The sequence below is a fragment of the Pleurodeles waltl genome, chromosome 4_1, assembly GCF_031143425.1.
Source record: "Pleurodeles waltl isolate 20211129_DDA chromosome 4_1, aPleWal1.hap1.20221129, whole genome shotgun sequence".
NCBI classification, from domain to species: domain Eukaryota; kingdom Metazoa; phylum Chordata; class Amphibia; order Caudata; family Salamandridae; genus Pleurodeles; species Pleurodeles waltl.
In genome coordinates, this window is record NC_090442.1 from 177,638,612 (window position 1) to 177,665,417 (window position 26,806).

Consider the following 26,806-nt stretch of genomic DNA (forward strand, 5'->3'; position numbering starts at 1 on the left):
ACGTATGTGACATTTCCCACAAATTTAAGCTAACACACACCAAACTGCATGAATGGAGGTGTATGAGTTTACATCCAAATGAGTAATCATGCTGAACAGTGTTACAAATGATCTATGGGAGTTAAGTACACTATACTACAAGAGAGCTTACTACCACTCATCTTATAAGGATTTCCTTGGACATCAGACTGCAGTCAGACTTAACACAGTGTCCCTAATACTAAATCTGGAAGCACAGTATGTGTCATTGAAAACATACATCATGAAAAAAAAACACTTTGGGATCCATAGTAACCGTGATTGGTGGTTGCAATGAATGGCCGAATCTTAGCTAAGTAGCTTTGGGGTAGCTGCCAATGTTACAGCTCAGTTGGGATATGTTTGCAGCATAGGACACAAAATCTAATACAAAAGAAACACTGTACACTCATGCCAAGGCCCTGATCTACAAGCATTTGACAATTACTGTAAAGGGTTACCTAGATATTTATGAAACAGTAAACACAGAAGTGAAAACTCGGGGACAGACCTTACCTACCCTAATCTACTCTAACTACTCAGTACCCACAACTGTCCCTAACGAACCTAAGCTAAACTTACTTATCACATTTAATGAAACATTCTAAACTTCAACCCCCCACACCCCTTATGAGACGGGACACATGGAGGACAACAAATACTAACCTAAACACATACCATCCTATACTAAACAAATATATATATATATATATATATATATATATATTTATTTATTTTTTAATTATTATTTTTTTCATTTTCTTTTTTAAAACACAAGAACCCCAACATTGCCCCCCACCCACCCGCACACATAAAAATAAACTGTAGAAATATTCAGGAACCCCCACCCCCCACCCACTAACACTAACTAAACTAACAGCCTATACTAACCTAATACTAAGCCCCCTTAACCCACAAAGTATAAGAACCAGGAAAGAGGAGGGAGGGGAGGGACTCATGTCCATCAACATGTTTATAGGTTGGCCCTCCGGAGGGTCTTCTTGATGGAACGCACCCGCCGGTTGACCTGTCGCACCTCCTGCCGCAGTCTGCTCATCTTTCTAAGGACACGGTCCAATTTCCGTTGCATTCCTGAAAAAGCAGCAGGGCCAATGGCTGCCGCAGCGGTTGTCTGGGTGCCAGCCGAGGAAGTATGGGCCCTTGTTGCGTCAATGGCTGTAGGCTGCCCTGCAGGTGGTGCTGTGCTTGGTCCAGGAGCAGTTGCTGTGGATGGTCCTGCAAAGGTCCCAGCTGCTGGTGGTGCCACCTGGGTGGTAGTGGTGGTGGTGTTTGTGGTAGGCAAAAAAGGGCAGCATTGTACAAATGCAGTCCAGGCTCGTTCATGGCGATATCTGCGGGCCATGTTGCGGTACCCAGACTCAACACCTAGTATGTGGCAGTATCTCATTGCCCGCCGTTGAAACTCCCTGACCTGGATGGGAGTCATATTTGCAGCTGTTAAGACAAATAGAAAATCTAACATTAGGTACTGCATTGTGTGAAATGGCACAAGAAGTAAATCAGACAATACATCTATTGTACTTGTAAGAGCCCATATCATCATACAGATCATTGATTGTCCCTGAGGAAGTACATGGCAAGCCAGCCTACAAAGGTCCTATCACACATAGCACATCCAAACTCTACAAGATGGGTAACAACTGGCATGATTTTGGCATCATAGTTCTGCCAGTTGTCAGCTCAAAATCATGCTGCACATCCTCCACCACTGCCAGGGCTACAAATGTCATTGTACGGGATGGAAATCTAGGGCCACATGATCTGTGAGTTGTAAATGGACTTGCCAGTATAGTAATCATGTGCTAATCATGAGTGCGTCCACTAGGTTCAGACAAGTGATTCACTGATTTACATGTCTGTGTACCAAACTTGTATCATAAGTCCTAGGTACACTATTCACAACCCTATGCCTGTGTCTGAGGAGGGGGGGTGGACTATCAACTAATAATTTCAACAACAAGGGCACCCAGGAAGCTTAGGAAAGCTGGACATGGGTTTGGCCCAGCACACACACCACAGGTAAAGAGGATCTCCAAATAGGAGACAGTTGACCCATGACCAATCCCATCGCCCAACACTCATGTTTGGAAATGCAGACCTTTGTCCACATCATTTACTACCAGTAAGCCATGACTTACAACAAACAGAGAGATGCAAGAACACCTCTGGCCATGAGTTGCATGCACACCTAGGCCTTTGCACTCAAGTGCCACATATTCGTAGCACTACATATGGAGCTACATGCTGCTAGGAAGTTTAACATACAGTTCAATAAGTACATTAGTGAATAGGGAAGCAGAAGTCTGTGGGTAAGCATTTGGCATCCCTATTCTGGGAGATTTCGGGTCTGACTGACTGACTAATTCACTAATATGGTCCAGTGCGACTTTTCCTGAATCAAGTTTTATCCACATTACTCATCCCTATTCACATTGCCGTGCCTACAGGACTGACATAGAATACCAAAATATGACAATACGGTAAGGATTGGCCAACTCAAAGATGGTGATAAAATGATATTCCACTCATGGAATAAAACAAATGATTGGCCAGCGCATCACACCTTGCTATGTGTCCAACACACAGGAGTCCATCACACATCACCAGCAAACACAACACATAACAGACATATCAACACTTACTGGAGTTGTCTGAGTCCTCAAATCGAGCCACCTCGCCAACAGTGCAGGGTGCCGGTCCACCTGTAAGGCATTGAAGGGAGAAATGTGTACAATGTCTGTGCACTGTACAACAATTCCAAAGACAAATACTATGTGTAAGATTACATCAGAAGGTAAAGTCTCTCAGACATGATGATACTGCATCCTACATACCACGCCAAACATGTACAGACCCAGGGACTCCAGTGAGTGATACACACATATCTGCACACATGTAGTGGCCCTAGCTATCATGTGGTGGCAAACATGCTCCTTCATTAGTGAGAAGACAAAATCATGGAGTGTATTCGTCAACCAGCCATTGTGACTATGACAAATTTATGACACACAGGTACAATGTTCAGAGGGCCAGGGACAGTTGTTAGCCCTCATTTTATTACAGTTTCTTCATTTGATGTGGCACAGCTATGATGAGTTGCACCAACCATAGAGATATGAACCCAGGTGCATACCTTTGGCCAGCCATCCCTAATTGAAATATTGCACTACAAACTCCAAATACCAGTCTAAGATGTTAGCTGAGCGCAGCTAGAACTTGTTACCTATGTGTCCAAATCCAGATCAGACATGTTTTCGAAACGAAGGATGGGCACAATAATCCCTAAGATTTTCGGAATTTCCATGATAGGTTTCCTTACACACTCACCAAACACACATGAGACATATGTTTGCCACACACTGCTATCATCAATTGATGTGAAGGCTGCAATCATTTTCAGCCTCCTGTTGTGTTTAGAAAGTCAGTCTAGCTGTTGCGTCAACAACTGACGGTAATGAGTTGGAAAAATCTATACCTCACAGGCAACTGTGGCCCATATCTATACATAATTGGCTCCTGATTTGTATTGCTGTTTAACACAAAGGCAGCACTAAATTACATAATGCAAATGTATTCAGTAAGTTTGCGGAGCTCTTGCTTCCAAACAGCTCGCAATTGTGGTCCTTAACAAAGTAGAAATATGACCCTGTATGTTTCAGTAGCATTCCACACACTCAACAACATTGCCAGCAGATATTGTAAAAATCAGCTGATGTCACTACAGAGCATTTAAACGTGCACATTAACATGATTTGTACAGCAGGGCCACCAATCACAATCCCCAAGTGGTCCAGCAGATCTTGCTCCCTGGAGACAAGGTCAGCCCAGCGGTGCTTCAGCTGGTGGTCGTTTCTGGGTGTGTTGGAAATCCTTTGCAGATGATGCAACACCTTTGCCCACTGGAGCCTCCGTGCCTCAGTGTGATACCCCTGTATCACATGCCCACCTGCCTCAATCATCAGGGGTAGGAAATGGCACACCAGCCAAATGAACCCACCCAGCTCCTCCTCTCCCATCCTGCCAAGACGAGGCCTACCCAACATATTCGTACAAAAAGAGAAATAGGGGATAAAGGGAACAAAGGAGAATAGGGGGAAAGTAGGACAAGAAAAATTCAAATAAACTACTAACACAGCCCAACTATACCCAAACTAACACTACCCACAACAGACTCCCAACCAAAGAAAGACAATAGTTTACAACACAAATGATCACAAAAAACACACAGACAGAATACTACAACAAGTTTTTAATCACAAAAAGACAATAAAAACACCACACAGGAGACAAATTACTAAATGCACAGAGACAAATTGAGACACAGCCACACAGTCAGGAAATATCACAGACTGCAAAGTGAAAGTGAAAGTACACCCACTGTACCTATTCTGTAAACAGGATATCCTATTACATCACTTCCTGCCTAAAATGGCGGGTGTTTTTATTGTCATGCGTCAAAATATTTTGACGCATACAGTCTGTGCGTCATTTTTATCAACGCACAGGAGTAGATTTAAGCCTGCATCCATATGTTTCTAAATTGTTTCAAACTTAACCAATTTTCGGAGGTACAGTGTGGAAGACACCGCTCAGGGCCAATGGTTCTTTCAGGGCATTATGCGTCGTTTTTCAGCCATAAGCGTCATTTTTAGATGCATGTGCGACATTTTTTGACGCGCATGCGGCAAAATTTCAAGCATTAACTGAGTTTGGGTCATTTTACCATTTTAAAGGTATATTACAGTTGTGACAATACTGAGATAGGCTGATTGCACCCACTTTAGCATGACGGTTTATGGGCACATGTGACTCATCATACTACTGCAGACCATGATCCGCTACTTCATGTACAGGATTTTCACTCTTGACTGACTCAATAGATGGCCAAACGTGTGGCCTACATTTATGTATTACACAAATTGGGCATGTTTGGCGTCAGGAGAGGATAGCAAGGTGATGCACATAAGTACAATAACTCAATGTCTAGGGCTCAGTGTGTGTGCTTTGGCTACTAATATTGTTGTTGACCTACTGTGTGACCTTCACAAGGTGCATTATTGTAAATATGCTTGTATGCATGTGGAGTCAACGTGTCCAACCCTCAGATGCAAGTCAGTGTGGAAATGAGAGAGGACATGTGTTAGTCATACATGTAGCAACAACTGCTGTGTGCACTTTCTAGTTTTTGGGTAACATAAACACCACAAATGACAAAGCATGCACTGGATAGATAGCAGATGGTTGTTCATGTCAATGGTCCAAAAATTGTCCATCACATGTCCTAGAATTTTGGATACCTCTTCCTAGGCACTTGTTGGTAAACCCACAATGAGTCAGCCACATGTACATACTAAGTGGGTACTGTGTTTGTGACACGGAGAGCCAAAGATAAACCACATTTGTAATGTCACACCACAGTTGGGGTCATATAACTGAGCCACAACTCTCCTGTGGCAGTGGAGGACCAGCAGACCAAGCAGCACGTGGCCACATATTTCCAGTGATCAATTGCACAGAGGTGTCTGGTTCATGTGTGTGGGCCAATGTTATCCTGTATATTTTTAGGGGTCTATATTATCACAGTTACGTCCAGGTCTAGCCATGAGTCTGTGGCAGCTATTCCTATATCTACTGAGTATCCTTCAGAGATCAATGGAAGTAAAGCCAATGAGGATTTGAGAACCCACATGGGGATGGTCCTACCCTGTCACTGCAGACGTGTTATGAGACTGTCAACAGGGCAACCTTGGTGTGCTGAGTAAAATCATATCTCAGGATTCTTGTACCGGCAGGTGTCATCACAACATTTGTACACAGGTTGGCCTCTAAAATTCCCACTGCATCTGGAAACACAGCTATTCACCACGCATGGGCCATCAATATGTTGTGAGCAATGTGAATCAGCGTGTGAACTGTCAGGGTCCTAACATGTGTGGACTTTTCAGGCACATTATCTGACGTTGCTGGTTCTGCGGGAGGCACCATACCCAATCCCTGCATACGGCCATGGTGCACTGTCACAATTTGTCGCTCATGCATACATGAGACCCAGACAAGGGATAGGCCATGATTTGGGTATTTGGAGACAAGTTCCCAACTATGGTACGATAAATAAGCAGATTATGCTATACAATGTATTTGAGTATGCATTGAAGAACCACCCGACAAAATACCCCAGGAGGAATGTGAGGGTTGGGAAAGCAACTAGGATGCATATGTAGCCACAAGGAACCTTTAGGGTAACGCACAGACAGGTGCCAGTCAGGCTAACAGGATGCAGGGTTAATCAGGATCCAGCAATTTCACAAGGTACATACTCAGTGGTCTGACTGAGACTGGTTGGAGGAGGAACAAGACAGTTGACATGGAAAACTGTGTTTGTCCTGTGTTTTGGAAGGTGACACATTAACCCAAGGGCTGTGTTACACAGCTGATTTTTATGGCAAGGCATAACAGTGTAATTGATAAAATGGCAGCTTCTTTGCTGTTCCAAGCATCTGCAAGGGCAGTACATGTTCAAATGGCTGGTCTGCATGGAGGTGCTCACAGGTGTGTGCTGCATCAGTCTCTCACAAGTCCTGTTGGTGAGATTCTAGTTCAAATGGTCAACAGTACCTTTCACATGGGAAGCAATCTACAGGTGATAACAGGGCTTATAGACTGCAAGCCAGTGAATTATTTATCCTGACGTCCATGCAGACAGATGTACAATGACTATGGCATACCATACTAAAGGGTGAAGCACACTGTATTAAAATTGTTAGTCTGTGTGTGTGTAGAGGAGGGAATATCTGGGTACACATATTACCATTCCAGGGACCTCTTAAGACGGGTGGGGTGAGACCGGGAACATGGGTGTGTCAGGACTTAGGACATGGGCTGACATGTACTTCGAATGTCATGCGCGCAATGCTTGTCATAGGTGTGGCACTTGTGCTATCTAGGTTCTGCTTATATGGAATTCTAGTCACACATGGTCCTTGCAAAGATAGATGATGTAACAGTTACTGCTGTCAAGGGTGTGGCCCTACATTAATGTTACTAATGCAATAGCACATCCACTGCCTCATGTATGATGCATTTTGTTCCATTATTGGCTGATGGTGTCTTAGTTGTGTGCCATATGCTGCAAAGAATCATGTTGCCAACATGTATGTGTGAAATAGGTGTGGTCCTCTGGTACTGCCCTTCAAAGGTGAAAAGTACAGGATATATGTCATTTACAGTGTGTGTGAATGTGACTGTTGATTAATACGCATCACAATTGCTTTGGAAATTTCTGTGTCCTGATCAGTATATCAGCAATGCTCCATGATGCTACACTCTTATTCTGATAGTTAGTGATAAAGGTGAGGAAAAATGATTACCCAGACCATGATATGGTGATTATTATAGGTGTTTATTTACATATGTTAATACAGTGGTGATGGTGAGTTGATTCAAAAGAAATTGTTAACAATATGTTGGCGCCTACGCAATCCTGCAGCTGTGTTTAGTTGGTCCCCCTCATGTTGATGGCCAGCATCCTCCTCTTCCTCCTCTTCAGGCATTTGTGGCTCTGGTTCTAATAGGGGAATGTTGTTTCGTACACAAATGTTGTGCAGGATGGCACAGGTTAAAATGATCTTGCAGACCATTTCTGGTGAGTATAGGAGGCTGCCTCCAGTGATGTCGAGGCACCTGAATCCCGACTGCAGGATGCCAAAGGTCCTCTCGACTATAGTGCATGTCCTCCTATGTGCCTGACTGTAGGCATGCTCTGCTGCAGTGCTTGGGTTGCCAAATGGGGTAATAATCCATGGCTGGATCCCATACCCCTGATCAGCTGAAAGAGAAAATGATTGAGATCATGTTGATGTTGCTTGCCCCATTAATATCACCTTGCATGGCAGTAGTTCTCTTGTGTTGTCTGTGACTCATTTGTGATTGTGTTATTGTGTTGATTCCTAGGCTTCTAGGATGTACCATCAGCATTGGGTTGTTTCCTTGGCTGAACAAGTGTTTGGCTGCTGACCGGTTGTCAGCAGTATATTTTGAGAGTTACAGTACAGTGTGTACTCCCTTGCATTTTGACTTGTGATACAGGTGTCCCTGTGTCTTCACTGGGGGTGAGATGATAGTTCCATACACAGAATCAATTCAACAGTGGTGGTAACACGTTTGCATCTATGTATCCTGGACATCCCATACATTTTGACAAATGCAATAGATTAATTTAACCATCAGTGAGACTCTTACATTTGGCAAGGTGACAATTAGCCACACTTCTCCATACGTTGTGATCATTGACGTCTTAACATTTGACTGTACACAAAATTCACGTGTGACAAGTTCACTGCAGACCTATTTCTCTGCCCTTGGCAAGTTGACTCGGGTTGTAACTTCTACCTAGACTACTGCACATGGTCTAGTTCAGCTGGCTAACTTGGTTGTGAGGTTGTCGTTTTGAGTTTCAGAAGGTCCGTATGGCAGTACATCTGTTGTGTGTGTGTTAATTTGTCACAATGTGTATGTGTAGGAATGTGCACCTTCCATATAGTACCCTCAAGATGTGTTCTTCGCACAGTACACTTGTATCTTGGTAGTGGGCAATGTGAGAGCAGGAGTGATGTGAGATATTGGAATGGCCTCAATGATTGCATGTGACCTTGATTGTAGTTATCATCATGCCATGTGAGTCACGGTGTTTGACCTGCAGCAAATTACATTCCACACGCCTTACATAGTACGTATTGGCTGGAAGGGTGTTTGATTGGGTGTTATTGATGTGTTATTGGAGTTTTATCTTCGCAGATGTAATGCCAGTTGGCACCATGTGCTTGTCATTGTGTTGTTTTACATTTTCCCCTTGTGTCTGTGGAGTGGCATCAGTTTTTATTTGGAACGGTACGTTGTCCCTAGGTGTTTCTCCCATTGGGTGAGGATATCAAACATGCCTAGCGGTGTCACAACCTCAGTGTGTTCCTGTCCACATGTTGCTGTCGTGGTGTATGTGTTGGTTGTCCTAGAGGGTTGCTGTGCAGTGTGTATATAAGTAGGTTTCTGTACTTACCAACAAGTATTCCATTTCCATATCGTCTATCCTGGAAATGTTGATTGATGGTACAGTGACGGAAGATGAATGAATCATGAACACTCCCAGGATACTTTGCCACGATGTTGATGATCAATCCCTGGTGATCCACAATGGCCTGCACATTGATAGAGTGTGTGTGCTTCCTGTTGTGGTATAGATGTTCAGTTGTAGCAGGTGGCACAAGGCGTACATGTGTGCAGTCAATGGCACCAAGGACGTGTGGGAATCCATTAATGAGGTAAAACCCCTGTTTGGTATCCTGCTGCTTCTGCTGTGTGTTGGGGAAGCAGATGTGGCGAGGTGTGAGTGTGATGATGGCATCCAGTACCTTGGGAAGGAAGGCGGAGAATAATGGCTGTGAGATCCCAGCAACCAGGGCGCCAGTGGTTTGAAAGGAGCCACTTGCCAACATATGTAGTATAGCTAGCAGCTTAGTTTCTGGTGGGATGGTGCGGGGTGTCTGCAAGCTGGGTGCCAACTGTGGCTCAATGTTGTGCAGCAGCTGCTCAATGGCTTGCCAGTTCAACCTGTACCTCTCGATGATGTCATGTTCCCTGAGGACATGAAGGGTTGTCCTGGTGCGGAATATCCTCTCCTGCCTTCTGCGTTGCCTTTGGGGTCCCTGCTGGTGTAGTGGAAGCTGCTGTTGCTGGTCCTGTGCTCTGCGTCTGCACGCACACTGGATGAAAAGCACCTCCATGTCTTCCTTTTGTAGCTCTGCTGTTGCTTCTGTGTGTTTTGATCAAATACAGGTGTGTTTGCCCCATTTTAATGCCTGCCCTGACCCAGGCATTCATTTTTGACGCAAATCGGGCTGTGCGTCATTTTCCGCCTCCCGGCTGTGCGGGATTTTTGCACAGTAGCATAAATAAGGCGCACGGGTGTTTGTGTAATTTTTTGGACGGGAACGCCTACGATGCATTTCATTAACGCAAGGCGGTTTCCCGCATCCAGAAAATGACGCACAGAGCGGGATTTTGACGTCCGCGGGCGTCAAAGTTAAAATATGGTGCACGGTTTGCGCCGCATGTGCATCAAACTTTTTGACGCACATTCGGCGCAGACGGAGTATAAATATGCCCCTCTCTTTGGATTTGGCTGACTTCTTTCAGTCCAAGCAAATCCTTTCTACCCAATTTTACACTGAATGGGGCCGTAGTAGAAGACAACTGACTTCACATAAGGAGTGGTTGGAGTTTTGCCCTATCACTAATAAAGAGGTAATATCTTCACTCACCCATACACCACTCACTCAGGGGAATACATTGGAAAGTTTTGAACCCCTAATAGAGGATTGTTTCAGAGCCATTGCTATGGCCACTTCCTCTGGCTCAACCCTTTGACCCCCTACCTCATAGGCGCCGAAAAGTATTGGTAGATCAGTTTTTCCCATTATTATGGCAAATATGCTGCCAATCGCTACAAACAGGCACAGTGCCTTTCTGCTTGGAAAAAGGCCTTAGTCACTCCCATTCTAAAGAAACTGTTACTTGACCCAACAGTTCTCAGTAACTATAGGCCTATTTCCCTTCTGCCGTACCCAGTTAAAAATTTGCAGCTCTTTGTCAGTAAAACACTGTCTCAATGTGTGGAAGATCACAACTTACTAGGGGAAGAACAATTTGGTTTTCACCCAGAACACGGGACCGAATCAGCCTTAATTACTGCAATTGACAAACTCGGGATGCAGGTCAATCAGGGTCTGTCAGTGGTTCTGATTCTTCTGGATCTTGCTGCCACATTCGATACGGTCAGCCATAACATGCTCCTGACCAGGCTGGCCTCGACTGGAGCGGGCGGCACTGTATGAGATTGTGTCTGCCTGTACATGTCGGATTGCAATCAGGCAGTTGCCCTCCCCCTTTTCGCTCCAAGTTCACAATCATTAAACACAGAGTACAATTTATATGAGTGCTTTGGTGGACACCACAACTCAGAGGATTGTGGCTTCTGCCATCATCCTTTGCCCAAAGGTGTTGCAGGAGTGGTGCATGAAGATCCTGGCAGTGCAACTGGTGGAGGCCCCACATGGAGACTGATCCAGGAGCCGTTTCCCTGAACATCCATTGAAAAATAAGACATCGAAATGCAGGCAGTCAAAGTTGCAGCATCGTCACAAAAGTCTTGCATTTCTGATATCCTCTCTCAGCTTCTGGCTGAGGAGTCATTGCAAAAGTCAACCCTATGCCTCGCTGCTTTCCCTGGAGCCGGGACGACTCTGGCCGAGATGAGGGATTGCTATTATTACCTCCATGCCATCTTTGGTCCTCTACTTCCCCCTGATGCTCTTTCGAGCCCCAAGGAGGTGAGAGGTGTCCTACCTGAATCCACACTGGTGGGTTCGCCCTCGGCATCAGTTAGACCCTCTGGATCCATACTCGTATCCATGTCGGCTCCAGTGCACAGTACTTCGGGATTCCCACCTGCGATGGCAAAGTTCGATCAGGTGACCCTGAAAGCAACATCAGCAGCTCTGATTGACGCTTAGCAGTCACACTCTCTGACACCAAGATGCCACCCATCTTGGGCACCTTCTCTCCTCCTACTAAACAGTCCCTTGCTGCTTTTGCTATGGAGAACAGCCTTTTGGAGGTGAAGGAGAGGAGCTGGGGCTGGGGCTTAGGAACCCAATGGACATGATTGTCCAGCCTCCTCTAGAAGGTACTTGGCCGACGGAGCTGGGAGGATTTGAGACCTCACTGGCTTCGGGCCTTCCTTGTGCACAGCCAAGCCTGGGTCCACGTCACTCTAACCTGCATTGCACGACTTTCTAAGTTGGTCTCTGTGCACTTCCGGCGGAAATCCTTGTGCACAGCCAAGCCTGGGTCCACGGCACTCTAACCTGCATTGCACAACTTTCTAAGTTGGTCTCCGGCGACGTGGGACTCCTTTGTGCGACTTCGGGTGAGCACCGTTTCACGCATCTTCGTAGTGCCTGTTTCTGGCACTTCTCTGGATGCTACCTGCTGCTGAGAGGGCTCCTTGTCTTGCTCGACGTGCCCTCTCTCTCCTGGTCCAATTTGCGACCTCCTGGTCCCTCCAGGGCCACAGCAGCGTCCAAAAACGCTAACCGCACGATTTGCAGCTAGCAAGGCTGGTTGGCGTTCTTTCGGCGGGAAAACACTTCTGCACGACTCTCCACGGCGAGAGGGATCCGTCCACCAAAGGGGAAGTCTCTAGCCCTTTTCGTTCCTGCAGAAACCTCAGCTTCTTCTGTCCAGTAGAAGCTTCTTTGCACCCGCAGCTGGCATTTCCTGGGCATTTGCCCATCTCCGACTTGCTTGTGACTTTTGGACTTGGTCCCCTTGTTCCACAGGTACCCTAGATTGGAAATCCACAGTTGTTGCATTGTTGGTTTGTGTCTTTCCTGCATTATTCCTCTAACACAACTTCTTTGTCCTTAGGGGAACTTTAGTGCACTTTGCACTCACTTTTCAGGGTCTTGGGGAGGGTTATTTTTCTAACTCTCACTATTTTCTAATAGTCCCAGCGACCCTCTACAAGGTCACATAGGTTTGGGGTCCATTCGTGGTTCGCATTCCACTTTTGGAGTATTTGGTTTGTGTTGCCCCTATCCCTATGTTTCCCCATTGCATCCTATTGTAACTATACATTGTTTGCACTGTTTTCTAAGACTGTACTGCATATTTTTGCTATTGTGTATATATATCTTGTGTATATTTCCTATCCTCTCACTGAGGGTACACTCTAAGATACTTTGGCATATTGTCATAAAAATAAAGTACCTTTATTTTTAGTATAACTGTGTATTGTGTTTTCTTATGATATTGTGCATATGACACTAAGTGGTACTGTAGTAGCTTCACACGTCTCCTAGTTCAGCCTAAGCTGCTCTGCTAAGCTACCATTATCTATCAGCCTAAGCTGCTAGACACCCTATACACTAATAAGGGATAACTGGGCCTGGTGCAAGGTGCAAGTACCCCTTGGTACTCACTACAAGCCAGTCCAGCCTCCTACATTGGTTGTGCAGCGGTGGGATAAGTGCTTTGAGACTACTTACCACTCTTGTCATTGTACTTTTCATAAGAGAAAAATATACAAAACAAGGTCAGTGTATATACACATAGCCAAAAAGTTTTGCATTTCCTCTTTTCACTCTTTTCTAAGTGCTGAAAAGTACTCCTAACTTTCTACAAAGTTCTAAAAAGTTTAAAAAGTTTATTTTTCTGTCTTTCTAAAAAGTTCTGAAAACTTTTTTCTCTTTTTCTATCACTTTAACTCTCTCTAAAAATGTCTGGCACAGGCCAAAATGTTGATCTGTCCAAACTTGCATATGACCACCTTAGCTGGAAAGGAGCAAGGAGTCTCTGTGTAGAGAGAGGTTTGAGTGTAGGGAAGAATCCTTCCTTGGAACTGTTACTTAACATGCTTAGAGAACAGGATAAGGCTAGAAGTGCCCCATCTGTAGAAAAAGTAGCTAATGGTTCCCAATCTGATCCAGGGACTCCCCCAGGAAAAGATTCTGGAAAGAAACTTCCTAGCCTGCCCATTACTAGACAGTCTAGCATAGTTGGTAATGATGATGAGCCACACCATACAAATAGTGTTGTCTCACATCATAGCAAAAGCATTTATTCTCACCATACTGGTAGTGATGTTTCTGTTAGCCAAGCTGTTAGGGTGGCTTCTGTAAGGGACAGGTCTCCTTCTGTCCATTCTCACCATACTTCTGTTTCAAGGCATGTCCCTCCCACCCACCCTGATGACAGATTGTTAGAGAGGGAACTCAATAAGTTGAGGGTGGAACAAACCAGACTGAAGCTTAAAAAGCAACAGCTGGATTTGGATAGAAGAGTCTTTAGAATTAGAGAAGGAAAGACAGAAGTTGGGTTTAGAAACCCATGGTGGCAGCAGCAGTATTCCCCATAGTCATCCTGTAAAAGAGCATGATTCCAGGAATCTGCACAAGATAGTTCCCCCTTATAAGGAGGGGGATGACATTAACAAGTGGTTTGCTGCACTTGAGAGGGCCTGTGTTGTACAGGATGTCCCTCAAAGGCAGTGGGCTGCTATCCTATGGCTATCATTTAGTGGAAAAGGTAGGGATAGGCTCCTTACTGTGAAAGAGAATGATGCCAATAATTTTACAGTACTTAAGAATGCACTCCTGGATGGTTATGGCTTAACCACTGAACAATACAGGATAAAGTTCAGAGAGACCAAAAAGGAGTCTTCACAAGACTGGGTTGATTTCATTGACCATTCAGTGAAGGCCTTGGAGGGGTGGTTACATGGCAGTAAAGTTACTGATTATGACAGCCTGTATAACTTGATCCTGAGAGAGCATATTCTTAATAATTGTGTGTCTGATTTGTTGCACCAGTACCTGGTAGACTCTGATCTGACCTCTCCCCAAGAATTGGGAAAGAAGGCAGACAAATGGGTCAGAACAAGGGTGAACAGAAAAGTTCATACAGGGGGTGACAAAGAGAACAATAAGAAGAAAGATGGTGAAAAATCTCAAGATAAGCATGGGGATAAGGGTAAAACCAAAGATCCCACTTCAAATCTTAAACACTCTTCAGAGGGTGGGGATAAAACTAATTCTTCCTCTTCTTCTCAACCTGCACACATTAAAAAGCCTTGGTGCTTTGTGTGTAAAAACAGAGGCCATAGGCCAGGGGATAAGTCCTGTCCAGGTAAACCCCCTGAGCCTACCACCACTAATACATCAAGCTCTAGTGCCCCTAGCAGTAGTGGTACTAGTGGTGGGACTGCTGGCAACAGTCAAGCAAAGGGTGTAGTTGGGTTCACTTATGGGTCCATCATAGAAACTGGGGTAGTCAGTCCCAAGACAGTTTCTGTCACACCTAGTGGCATTGGCCTTGCCACACTGGCTGCTTGTCCCCTTACAATGGATAAGTACAGGCAGACAGTTTCAATAAATGGTGTTGAGGCCTTGGCCTACAGGGACACAGGTGCCAGTATCACTTTGGTGACTGAAAACCTAGTGCACCCTGATCAACACATCATTGGACAACAGTATAAGATTATTGATGTCCATAACTCCACTAAGTTTCTTCCCTTAGCTATAATTCAGTTTAGTTGGGGCGGAGTTACTGGCCCTAAGCAGGTGGTGGTATCACCTAGCTTACCTGTAGACTGTCTCTTAGGTAATGACCTAGAGGCCTCAGGTTGAGCTGATGTAGAGTTTTATGCCCATGCAGCCATGCTGGGCATCCCTGAGGAATTGTTCCCTCTCATTTCTACTGAAATGAAAAAGCAAAGGAGAGAAGGCCTGAAAACTCAGGATCCCTCTCCATCAACAGGTAAAAAGGGTATCACAGTATCCCCTAACCACCCTACCATTCAGGATACCATTCCTGTGGTGGGAGAAACCTCTCCTGGGGTGGCACCTGTTCCAAGGGAATCATCAGTTGGCAAAACTGTACTCCCTGAGGTAGAAGTACCTCTCTGTGGGATAACTTACATTGGTGAGAAAAATAGCACCATTTTAGTTAACATGGAGCATCCCTCCAACCCTCCCAGAGAAACTTTAGTGCAGAAACCCTGCACTGCCTCACAACACTTAGGACAGCATCCCTGCCCTAGTGTGGAGCTCATAGGACAGCATCCCTGCCCTGCTCCAACTCAAGAGAAACAGCATCCCTGTTCTCTCTTCCAGCTATATGGACAAAGTTTTTGCCCAGCTATGGCTTTTCTGAGACAGCATCCCTGTCTGGCATTTCCATCACTACAAATAGGTTCAGTGGACAATTCCCACTGCTCTAAACTAAAACTTACTGATAGAAACTCTGAAAATACATCTTCACATTGTTGCTTAGCTAAAAAAATTCAAACAGGGTGGTTTACATCCCCACAGGGAAGTAACCATATAGTGGATGATAAAGGGAGTAACCAGTCTATTGCAGAGCTACTCTCTACTTATCACCACTTAGACAATAAAGTCTCAACTGGCCAAGGTTAGCCTTATTGTCCTTCGTTTGGGGGGGGGGTTGTGTGAGAAAGTAGCCTCTTTCTAGCCTTGTTACCCCCACTTTTGGCCTGTTTGTGAGTGTATGTCAGGGTGTTTTCACTGTCTCACTGGGATCCTGCTAGCCAGGGCCCAGTGCTCATAGTGAAAACCCTATGTTTCCAGTATGTTTGTTATGTGTCACTGGGACCCTGCTAGTCAGGACCCCAGTGCTCATAAGGTTGTGGCCTATATGTATGTGTTCCCTGTGTGGTGCCTAACTGTCTCACTGAGGCTCTGCTAACCAGAACCTCAGTGGTTATGCTCTCTCATTTCTTTCAAATTGTCACTAACAGGCTAGTGACCAATTTTACCAATTTACATTGGCTTACTGGAACACCCTTATAATTCCCTAGTATATGGTACTGAGGTACCCAGGGTATTGGGGTTCCAGGAGATCCCTATGGGCTGCAGCATTTCTTTTGCCACCCATAGGGAGCTCTGACAATTCTTACACAGGCCTGCCACTGCAGCCTGAGTGAAATAACGTCCACGTTATTTCACAGCCATTTTACACTGCACTTAAGTAACTTATAAGTCACCTATATGTCTAACCTTTACCTGGTAAAGGTTAGGTGCAAAGTTACTTAGTGTGAGGGCACCCTGGCACTAGCCAAGGTGCCCCCACATTGTTCAGAGCCAATTCCCTGAACTTTGTGAGTGCGGGGACACCATTACACGCGTGCACTACATATAGGTCACTACCTATATGTAGCTTCACAATGGTAACTCCGAATAGGGCCATGTAACATGTCTATGATCATGGAATTGTCCCCTCTATGCCATCCTGGCATAGTTGGCACAATCGCATGATCCCAGTGGTCTGTAGCACAGACCCTGGTACTGCCAAACTGCCCTTCCTGGGGTTTCACTGCTGCTGCTGCCAACCCGTCAGACAGGCATCTGCCCTCCTGGGGTCCAGCCAGGCCTGGCCCAGGATGGCAGAACAAAGGACTTCCTCTGAGAGAGGGTGTTACACCCTCTCCCTTTGGAAAATGGTGTGAAGGCAGGGGAGGAGTAGCCTCCCCCAGCCTCTGGAAATGCTTTCTTGGGCACAGATGTGCCCAATTCTGCATAAGCCAGTCTACACCGGTTCAGGGGACCCCTTAGCCCTGCTCTGGCGCGAAACTGGACAAAGGAAAGGGGAGTGACCACTCCCCTGACCTGCACCTCCCCTGGGAGGTGTCCAGAGCTCCTCCAGTGTGCTCCAGACCTCTGCCATCTTGGAAACAGAGGTGCTGCTGGCACACTGGACTGCTCTGAGTGGCCAGTGCCACCAGGTGACGTCAGAGACTCCTTCTGATAGGCTCCTTCAGGTGTTAGTAGCCTATCCTCTCTCCTAGGTAGCCAAACCCTCTTTTCTGGCTATTTAGGGTCTCTGTCTCTGGGGAAACTTTAGATAACGAATGCAAGAGCTCATCCGAGTTCCTCTGCATCTCTCTCTTCACCTTCTGCCAAGGAATCGACTGCTGACCGCGCTGGAAGCCTGCAAACCTGCAACATAGTAGCAAAGACGACTACTGCAACTCTGTAACGCTGATCCTGCCGCCTTCTCGACTGTTTTCCTGCTTGTGCATGCTGTGGGGGTAGTCTGCCTCCTCTCTGCACCAGAAGCTCCGAAGAAATCTCCCGTGGGTCGACGGAATCTTCCCCCTGCAACCGCAGGCACCAAAAATCTACATTACCGGTCCCTTGGGGCTCCTCTCAGCACGACGAGCGAGGTCCCTCGAATCCAGCGACTTTGTCCAAGTGACCCCCACAGTCCAGTGACTCTTCAGTCCAAGTTTGGTGGAGGTAAGTCCTTGCCTCACCTCGCTGGGCTGTATTGCTGGGAACCGCGACTTTTGCAGCTACTCCGGCCCCTGTGCACTTCCGGCGGAAATCCTTGTGCACACCCAAGCCTGGGTCCACGGCACTCTAACCTGCATTGCATGACTTTCTAAGTTGGTCTCCGGCGACGTGGGACTCCTTTATGCGACTTCGGGTGAGCACCATTTCACGCATCCTCGTAGTGCCTGTTTCTGGCACTTCTCCGGGTGCTACCTGCTGCTGAGAGGGCTCCTTGTCTTGCTCGATGTCTCCTCTCTCTCCTGGTCCAATTTGCGACCTCCTGGTCCCTCCAGGGCCACAGCAGCGTCCAAAAACACTAACCGCACGATTTGCAGCTAGCAAGGCTGGTTGGCGTTCTTTCGGCGGGAAAACACTTCTGCACGACTCTCCATGGCGGGAGGGATACGTCCACCAAAGGGGAAGTCTCTAGCCCTTTTCGTTCCTGCAGAAACCTCAGCTTCTTCTGTCCAGTAGAAGCTTCTTTGCACCCGCAGCTGGCATTTCCTGGGCATTTGCCCATCTCCGACTTGCTTGTGACTTTTGGACTTGGTCCCCTTGTTCCACAGGTACCCTAGATTGGAAATCCACAGTTGTTGCATTGTTGGTTTGTGTCTTTCCTGCATTATTCCTCTAACACGACTTCTTTGTCCTTAGGGGAACTTTAGTGCACTTTGCACTCACTTTTCAGGGTCTTGGGGAGGGTTATTTTTCTAACTCTCACTATTTTCTAATAGTCCCAGCGACCCTCTACAAGGTCACATAGGTTTGGGGTCCATTCGTGGTTCGCATTCCACTTTTGGAGTATATGGTTTGTGTTGCCCCTATCCCTATGTTTCCCCATTGCATCCTATTGTAACTATACATTGTTTGCACTGTTTTCTAAGACTATACTGCATATTTTTGCTATTGTGTATATATATCTTGTGTATATTTCCTATCCTCTCACTGAGGGTACACTCTAAGATACTTTGGCATATTGTCATAAAAATAAAGTACCTTTATTTTTAGTATAACTGTGTATTGTGTTTTCTTATGATATTGTGCATATGACACTAAGTGGTACTGTAGTAGCTTCACACGTCTCCTAGTTCAGCCTAAGCTGCTCTGCTAAGCTACCATTATCTATCAGCCTAAGCTGCTAGACACCCTATACACTAATAAGGGATAACTGGGCCTGGTGCAAGGTGCAAGTACCCCTTGGTACTCACTACAAGCCAGTCCAGCCTCCTACATTGGTTGTGCAGCGGTGGGATAAGTGCTTTGAGACTACTTACCACTCTTGTCATTGTACTTTTCATAAGAGAAAAATATACAAAACAAGGTCAGTGTATATACACATAGCCAAAAAGTTTTGCATTTCCTCTTTTCACTCTTTTCTAAGTGCTGAAAAGTACTCCTAACTTTCTACAAAGTTCTAAAAAGTTTTAAAAGTTTTTTTTTCTGTCTTTCTAAAAAGTTCTGAAAACTTTTTTCTCTTTTTCTATCAATTTAACTCTCTCTAAAAATGTCTGGCACAGGCCAAAATGTTGATCTGTCCAAACTTGCATATGACCACCTTAGCTGGAAAGGAGCAAGGAGTCACTGTGTAGAGAGAGGTTTGAGTGTAGGGAAGAATCCTTCCTTGGAACTGTTACTTAACATGCTTAGAGAACAGGATAAGGCTAGAAGTGCCCCATCTGTAGAAAAAGTAGCTAATGGTTCCCAATCTGATCCAGGGACTCCCCCAGGAAAAGATTCTGGAAAGAAACTTCCTAGCCTGCCCATTACTAGACAGTCTAGCATAGTTGGTAATGATGATGAGCCACACCATACAAATAGTGTTGTCTCACATCATAGCAAAAGCATTTATTCTCACCATACTGGTAGTGATGTTTCTGTTAGCCAAGCTGTTAGGGTGGCTTCTGTAAGGGACAGGTCTCCTTCTGTCCATTCTCACCATACTTCTGTTTCAAGGCATGTCCCTCCCACCCACCCTGATGACAGATTGTTAGAGAGGGAACTCAATAAGTTGAGGGTGGAACAAACCAGACTGAAGCTTAAAAAGCAACAGCTGGATTTGGATAGACAGTCTTTAGAATTAGAGAAGGAAAGACAGAAGTTGGGTTTAGAAACCCATGGTGGCAGCAGCAGTATTCCCCATAGTCATCCTGTAAAAGAGCATGATTCCAGGAATCTGCACAAGATAGTTCCCCCTTATAAGGAGGGGGATGACATTAACAAGTGGTTTGCTGCACTTGAGAGGGCCTGTGTTGTACAGGATGTCCCTCAAAGGCAGTGGGCTGCTATCCTATGGCTATCATTTAGTGGAAAAGGTAGGGATAGGCTCCTTACTGTGAAAGAAAATGATGCCAATAATTTTACAGTACTTAAGAATGCACTCCTGGATGGTTATGGCTTAACCACTGAACAATACAGGATAAAGTTCAGAGAGACCAAAAAGGAGTCTTCACAAGACTGGGTTGATTTCATTGACCATTCAGTGAAGGCCTTGGAGGGGTGGTTACATGGCAGTAAAGTTACTGATTATGACAGCCTGTATAACTTGATCCTGAGAGAGCATATTCTTAATAATTGTGTGTCTGATTTGTTGCACCAGTACCTGGTAGACTCTGATCTGACCTCTCCCCAAGAATTGGGAAAGAAAGCAGACAAATGGGTCAGAACAAGGGTGAACAGAAAAGTTCATACAGGGGGTGACAAAGAGAACAATAAGAAGAAAGATGGTGAAAAATCTCAAGATAAGCATGGGGATAAGGGTAAAACCAAAGATCCCACTTCAAATCTTAAACACTCTTCAGAGGGTGGGGATAAAACTAATTCTTCCTCTTCTTCTCAACCTGCACACATTAAAAAGCCTTGGTGCTTTGTGTGTAAAAACAGAGGCCATAGGCCAGGGGATAAGTCCTGTCCAGGTAAACCCCCTGAGCCTACCACCACTAATACATCAAGCTCTAGTGCCCCTAGCAGTAGTGGTACTAGTGGTGGGACTGCTGGCAACAGTCAAGCAAAGGGTGTAGTTGGGTTCACTTATGGGTCCATCATAGAAACTGGGGTAGTCAGTCCCAAGACAGTTTCTGTCACACCTAGTGGCATTGGCCTTGCCACACTGGCTGCTTGTCCCCTTACAATGGATAAGTACAGGCAGACAGTTTCAATAAATGGTGTTGAGGCCTTGGCCTACAGGGACACAGGTGCCAGTATCACTTTGGTGACTGAAAACCTAGTGCATCCTGATCAACACATCATTGGACAACAGTATAAGATTATTGATGTCCATAACTCCACTAAGTTTCTTCCCTTAGCTATAATTCAGTTTAGTTGGGGCGGAGTTACTGGCCCTAAGCAGGTGGTGGTATCACCTAGCTTACCTGTAGACTGTCTCTTAGGTAATGACCTAGAGGCCTCAGGTTGAGCTGATGTAGAGTTTTATGCCCATGCAGCCATGCTGGGCATCCCTGAGGAATTGTTCCCTCTCATTTCTACTGAAATGAAAAAGCAAAGGAGAGAAGGCCTGAAAACTCAGGATCCCTCTCCATCAACAGGTAAAAAGGGTATCACAGTATCCCCTAACCACCCTACCATTCAGGATACCATTCCTGTGGCTGGAGAAACCTCTCCTGGGGTGGCACCTGTTCCAAGGGAATCATCAGTTGGCAAAACTGTACTCCCTGAGGTAGAAGTACCTCTCTGTGGGATAACTTACATTGGTGAGAAAAATAGCACCATTTTAGTTAACATGGAGCATCCCTCCAACCCTCCCAGAGAAACTTTAGTGCAGAAACCCTGCACTGCCTCATAACACTTAGGACAGCATCCCTGCCCTAGTGTGGAGCTCATAGGACAGCATCCCTGCCCTGCTCCAACTCAAGAGAAACAGCATCCCTGTTCTCTCTTCCAGCCATATGGACAAAGTTTTTGCCCAGCTATGGCTTTTCTGAGACAGCATCCCTGTCTGGCATTTCCATCACTACAAATAGGTTCAGTGGACAATTCCCACTGCTCTAAACTAAAACTTACTGATAGAAACTCTGAAAATACATCTTCACATTGTTGCTTAGCTAAAAAAATTCAAACAGGGTGGTTTACATCCCCACAGGGAAGTAACCATATAGTGGATGATAAAGGGAGTAACCAGTCTATTGCAGAGCTACTCTCTACTTATCACCACTTAGACAATAAAGTCTCAACTGGCCAAGGTTAGCCTTATTGTCCTTCGTTTGGGGGGGGGGTTGTCTGAGAAAGTAGCCTCTTTCTAGCCTTGTTACCCCCACTTTTGGCCTGTTTGTGAGTGTATGTCAGGGTGTTTTCACTGTCTCACTGGGATCCTGCTAGCCAGGGCCCAGTGCTCATAGTGAAAACCCTATGTTTCCAGTATGTTTGTTATGTGTCACTGGGACCCTGCTAGTCAGGACCCCAGTGCTCATAAGGTTGTGGCCTATATGTATGTGTTCCCTGTGTGGTGCCTAACTGTCTCACTGAGGCTCTGCTAACCAGAACCTCAGTGGTTATGCTCTCTCATTTCTTTCAAATTGTCACTAACAGGCTAGTGACCAATTTTACCAATTTACATTGGCTTACTGGAACACCCTTATAATTCCCTAGTATATGGTACTGAGGTACCCAGGGTATTGGGGTTCCAGGAGATCCCTATGGGCTGCAGCATTTCTTTTGCCACCCATAGGGAGCTCTGACAATTCTTACACAGGCCTGCCACTGCAGCCTGAGTGAAATAACGTCCACGTTATTTCACAGCCATTTTACACTGCACTTAAGTAACTTATAAGTCACCTATATGTCTAACCTTTACCTGGTAAAGGTTAGGTGCAAAGTTACTTAGTGTGAGGGCACCCTGGCACTAGCCAAGGTGCCCCCACATTGTTCAGAGCCAATTCCCTGAACTTTGTGAGTGCGGGGACACCATTACACGCGTGCACTACATATAGGTCACTACCTATATGTAGCTTCACAATGGTAACTCCGAATAGGGCCATGTAACATGTCTATGATCATGGAATTGTCCCCTCTATGCCATCCTGGCATAGTTGGCACAATCCCATGATCCCAGTGGTCTGTAGCACAGACCCTGGTACTGCCAAACTGCCCTTCCTGGGGTTTCACTGCTGCTGCTGCCAACCCGTCAGACAGGCATCTGCCCTCCTGGGGTCCAGCCAGGCCTGGCCCAGGATGGCAGAACAAAGGACTTCCTCTGAGAGAGGGTGTTACACCCTCTCCCTTTGGAAAATGGTGTCAGGGCTGGGGAGGAGTAGCCTCCCCCAGCCTCTGGAAATTTTTTGATGGGCACAAAGGGTGTCCATCTCTGCATAAGCCAGTCTACACCAGTTCAGGGATCCCCCAGTCCTGCTCTGGTGCGAAACTGGACAAAGGAAAGGGGAGTGACCACTCCCCTGACCTGCACCTCCCAGGGGAGGTGCCCAGAGCTCCTCCAGTGTGCTCTAGACCTCTGCCATCTTGGAAACAGAGGTGTTGCTGGCACACTGGACTGCTCTGAGTGGCCAGGGCCAGCAGGTGACGTCAGAGACTCCTTCTGATAGGCTCTTACCTGTGTTACTAGCCTATCCTCCTTCCTAGGTAGCCAAAACTCCTTTTCTGGCTATTTAGGGTCTCTGCTTTGGGGAATTCTTTAGATACCGAATGCAAGAGCTCACCAGAGTTCCTCTGCATCTCTCTCTTCACCTTCTGCCAAAGGATCGACCGCTGACTGCTCAGGACGCCTGCAAAACCACAACAAAGTAGCAAAGACAACTACTGCAACTCTGTATCGCTTCTCCTGCCGCCTTCTCGACTGTTTCCTGGTGGTGCATGCTCTGGGGGTAGCCTGCCTCCTTCTTGCACCAGGAGCTCTGAAGAAATCTCCTGTGGGACGACGTAATCTTCCCTCTGCAACCACAGGCAACAAAAGACTGCATCACCAATCCTCTGGGTCCCCTCTCATCACGATGAGCATGGTCCCTGGAACTCAGCAACTCTGTCCAAGTGACTCCCACAGTCCAGTGACTCTTCAGTCCAAGTTTGGTGGAGGTAAGTCCTTGCCTCCCCACGCTAGACTGCATTGCTGGGTACCGCGTGATTTGCAGCTGCTCCGGCTCCTGTGCACTCTGCCAGGATTTCCTTCGTGCACAGCCAAGCCTGGGTCCCCGACACTCTAACCTGGAGTGCACAACCTTCTGAGTTGGCCTCCGGCGTCGTGGGACTCCCTTTTGTGTCTTCGGGTGGACTCCGGTTTACTCCTCTTCTAAGTGCCTGATCTGGTATGTCTGCGGGTGCTGCCCGCTTCTATGAGGGCTCCTTGACTTGCTGGGCGCCCCTTCTGTCTCCTCATCCAAGTGGCGACATCCTGGTCCCTCCTGGGCCACAGCAGCATCCAAAAACCCTAACCTCGACCCTTGCAGCTAGCAGGGCTTGGTTGCGGTCTTTCTGCGTGGGAACACCTCTGCAAGCTTCTTCACGACGTGGGACATCCATCCTCCAAAGGGGAAGTTTCTAACCCTCTTCGTTCTTTCAGAATCCACAGCTTCTACCTTCCGGTGGCAGCTTCTTTGCACCCTCAGCTGGCATTTCCTGGGCATCTGCCCACTCTCAACATTGTCGCGACTCTTGGACTTTATCCCCTTGTTTCACAGGTACTCAGGTCCGGAAATCCACTTTGGTTGCTTTGCTGGTGTTGGTCTTCCTTGCAGAAACCCCCTATCACAACTTCTGTGCTCTCTGGGGGTTATAGGTGCACTTTACACCTACTTTTCAGGGTCTTGGGGTGGGCTATTTTTCTAACCCTCACTGTTTTCTGACAGTTCCAGCGATCCTCTACAAGCTCACATAGGTTTGGGGTCCATTCGTGGTTCGCATTCCACTTTTGGAGTATATGGTTTGTGTTGCCCCTATACCTATGTGCTCCTATTGCAATCTACTGTAACTTTACATTGCTTGCATTACTTCCTTTTGCTATTACTGCATATTTTTGGTATTGTGTACATATATCTTGTGTATATTTGGCATCCTCATACTGAGGGTACTCACTGAGATACTTTTGGCATATTGTCACAAAAATAAAGTACCTTTATTTTTAGTATATCTGTGTATTGTGTTTTCTTATGATATTGTGCATATGACACCAGTGGTATAGTAGGAGCTTTGCATGTCTCCAAGTTCAGCCTAAGCTGCTCTGCTAAAGCTACCTTCTATCAGCCTAAGCTGCTAGAAACACCTCTTCTACACTAATAAGGGATAACTGGACCTTGTACAAAGTGCAAGTACCCCTTGGTACCCACTACAAGCCAGGTCAGCCTCCTACATTGGTTGTGCAGCGGTGGGAAAAGTACTTGTAACTACTTACAACTTTGTCATTTTGTACTTTTCATAAGAGAATAATATACAAAACAAGTTCAGTATATGTACACCTAACCAAAATGTTTTGCTTTTCTTCTCTTACACTATCTGCTAAGTGCTGAAAAGTACTCCTAAACTTTCAAAAAGTTTCAAAAAGTTGAAAAAGTTTTTTTTCTGTTCTTTAAAAAGTCCTAAAACTTTTTCTATCCTTTATCTGTCTCTAAACCTTTTTCTATCATGTCTGGTGTAGGAACTCCCCTTAATTTGGTCAGTACTACTTATGACCACCTTAACGTTAAGATCCTAAGGAGTCTCTGCATTGATAGAGGTTTAGTGGTAGGTAAGAACCCTTCTAGAGAGTTACTGTCTAATATGCTTATTGAGAATGATAAGGCCCAGGGTGGCACCTCATCTGAAAAGTTGATAGATAGCTCACACTCTGACTCAGGGGAGCCCCTTGAGAGAGTGTTACAGGGTTCCCTTCTTAACCTGCCCCTTAGCAGACCACCTAGCAATGCTGGTAGTAATAGAAGCGCCCATCACAGTAGGGATGTTTTTGTTCCTGGAGGCCAGGTTGTTAGGATGCCAACTGTTAGGGAGAGGTCTCCCTCTGCTCATTCACATCTTTCTTCTGTGTCAAAACATTCCCAACCCACCCACCCTGATGACAAGATGTTAGAAAGGGAACTCAATAAGTTGAGAGTGGAAGAGTCCAGGCTGAAGCTTAAACAGCAACAGCTGGCTCTAGACAGGGAATCCCTAGACTTAGAAAAAGAGAGACAGAGGTTGGGGTTTGGACCCCATGGTGGCAGCAGCAGTATTCTTGATAGCAATCCTGTGAGAGAGCATGATTCTAGGAATCTGCACAAGATAGTTCCCCCTTACAAGGAGGGAGATGACATTAACAAGTGGTTTGCTGCACTTGAGAGGGCTTGTATGGTGCAGCGGGTCCCTCAAAGGCAGTGGGCTGCTATGGACTCTCAAAAGCCGAGAAGCAAGCACCAATCAAGGAACTTGAGGACACCCAAAAACTACCCTGAGTGTGACCCTGCTGATCTGCAATCCACCCTCCAAGTGACCTGCCCCTGGCTCCAAGGACCCTAAGAAGCACAACTCTTGGCTGACCTAACTATGCTGCACCTGTCCTCCCTGGCCCCTGCATCGACAAACCAGCTGTGCTTTAGAGATCCCTAACCCACTGTGACCTCTACACTCCAAGGGGACCCACCAGGCTTTTCTTTAAGTCCATCTGTGAATTGTGTTTCCAAGTGGTCCCCTTTTCCATTGTGCACCAGCCCCAAGACTTTTAGCCGCTGCTCCTGCCAAAACTGGGAACCCCCAAACCTTCTACAGGTGATACACAGGACATCTTGATGACCTTGACCTAGAAACAAAAGGTGACTCTTGTGAGAGTATTGCCTGATTTTATATGCAATTTTAAAGTTTTCCGACTGATTCATATGGTGCATAATTATGCACAGACACAGACCATGTTCTAAAGTTTGAAAAGTCATAACTAA

General features: G+C 46.0%; 1 long non-coding RNA gene across 1 annotated transcript in view; it reads right to left on the bottom strand.

Moving 5' to 3' along the window:
* Positions 1-878: 878 nt before the first annotated feature.
* The window catches only part of LOC138287516 (uncharacterized), a 139,121-nt gene continuing 113,193 nt past the window's right edge, over positions 879-26,806 (bottom strand). Inside the window, exons 3-4 of the long non-coding RNA XR_011202229.1 lie at positions 2,682-2,741; positions 879-1,473 (exon numbers count right to left, since the gene is read on the bottom strand). This is a non-coding gene — a long non-coding RNA (uncharacterized lncRNA). The remainder of the gene's footprint in view (positions 1,474-2,681; positions 2,742-26,806) is intronic.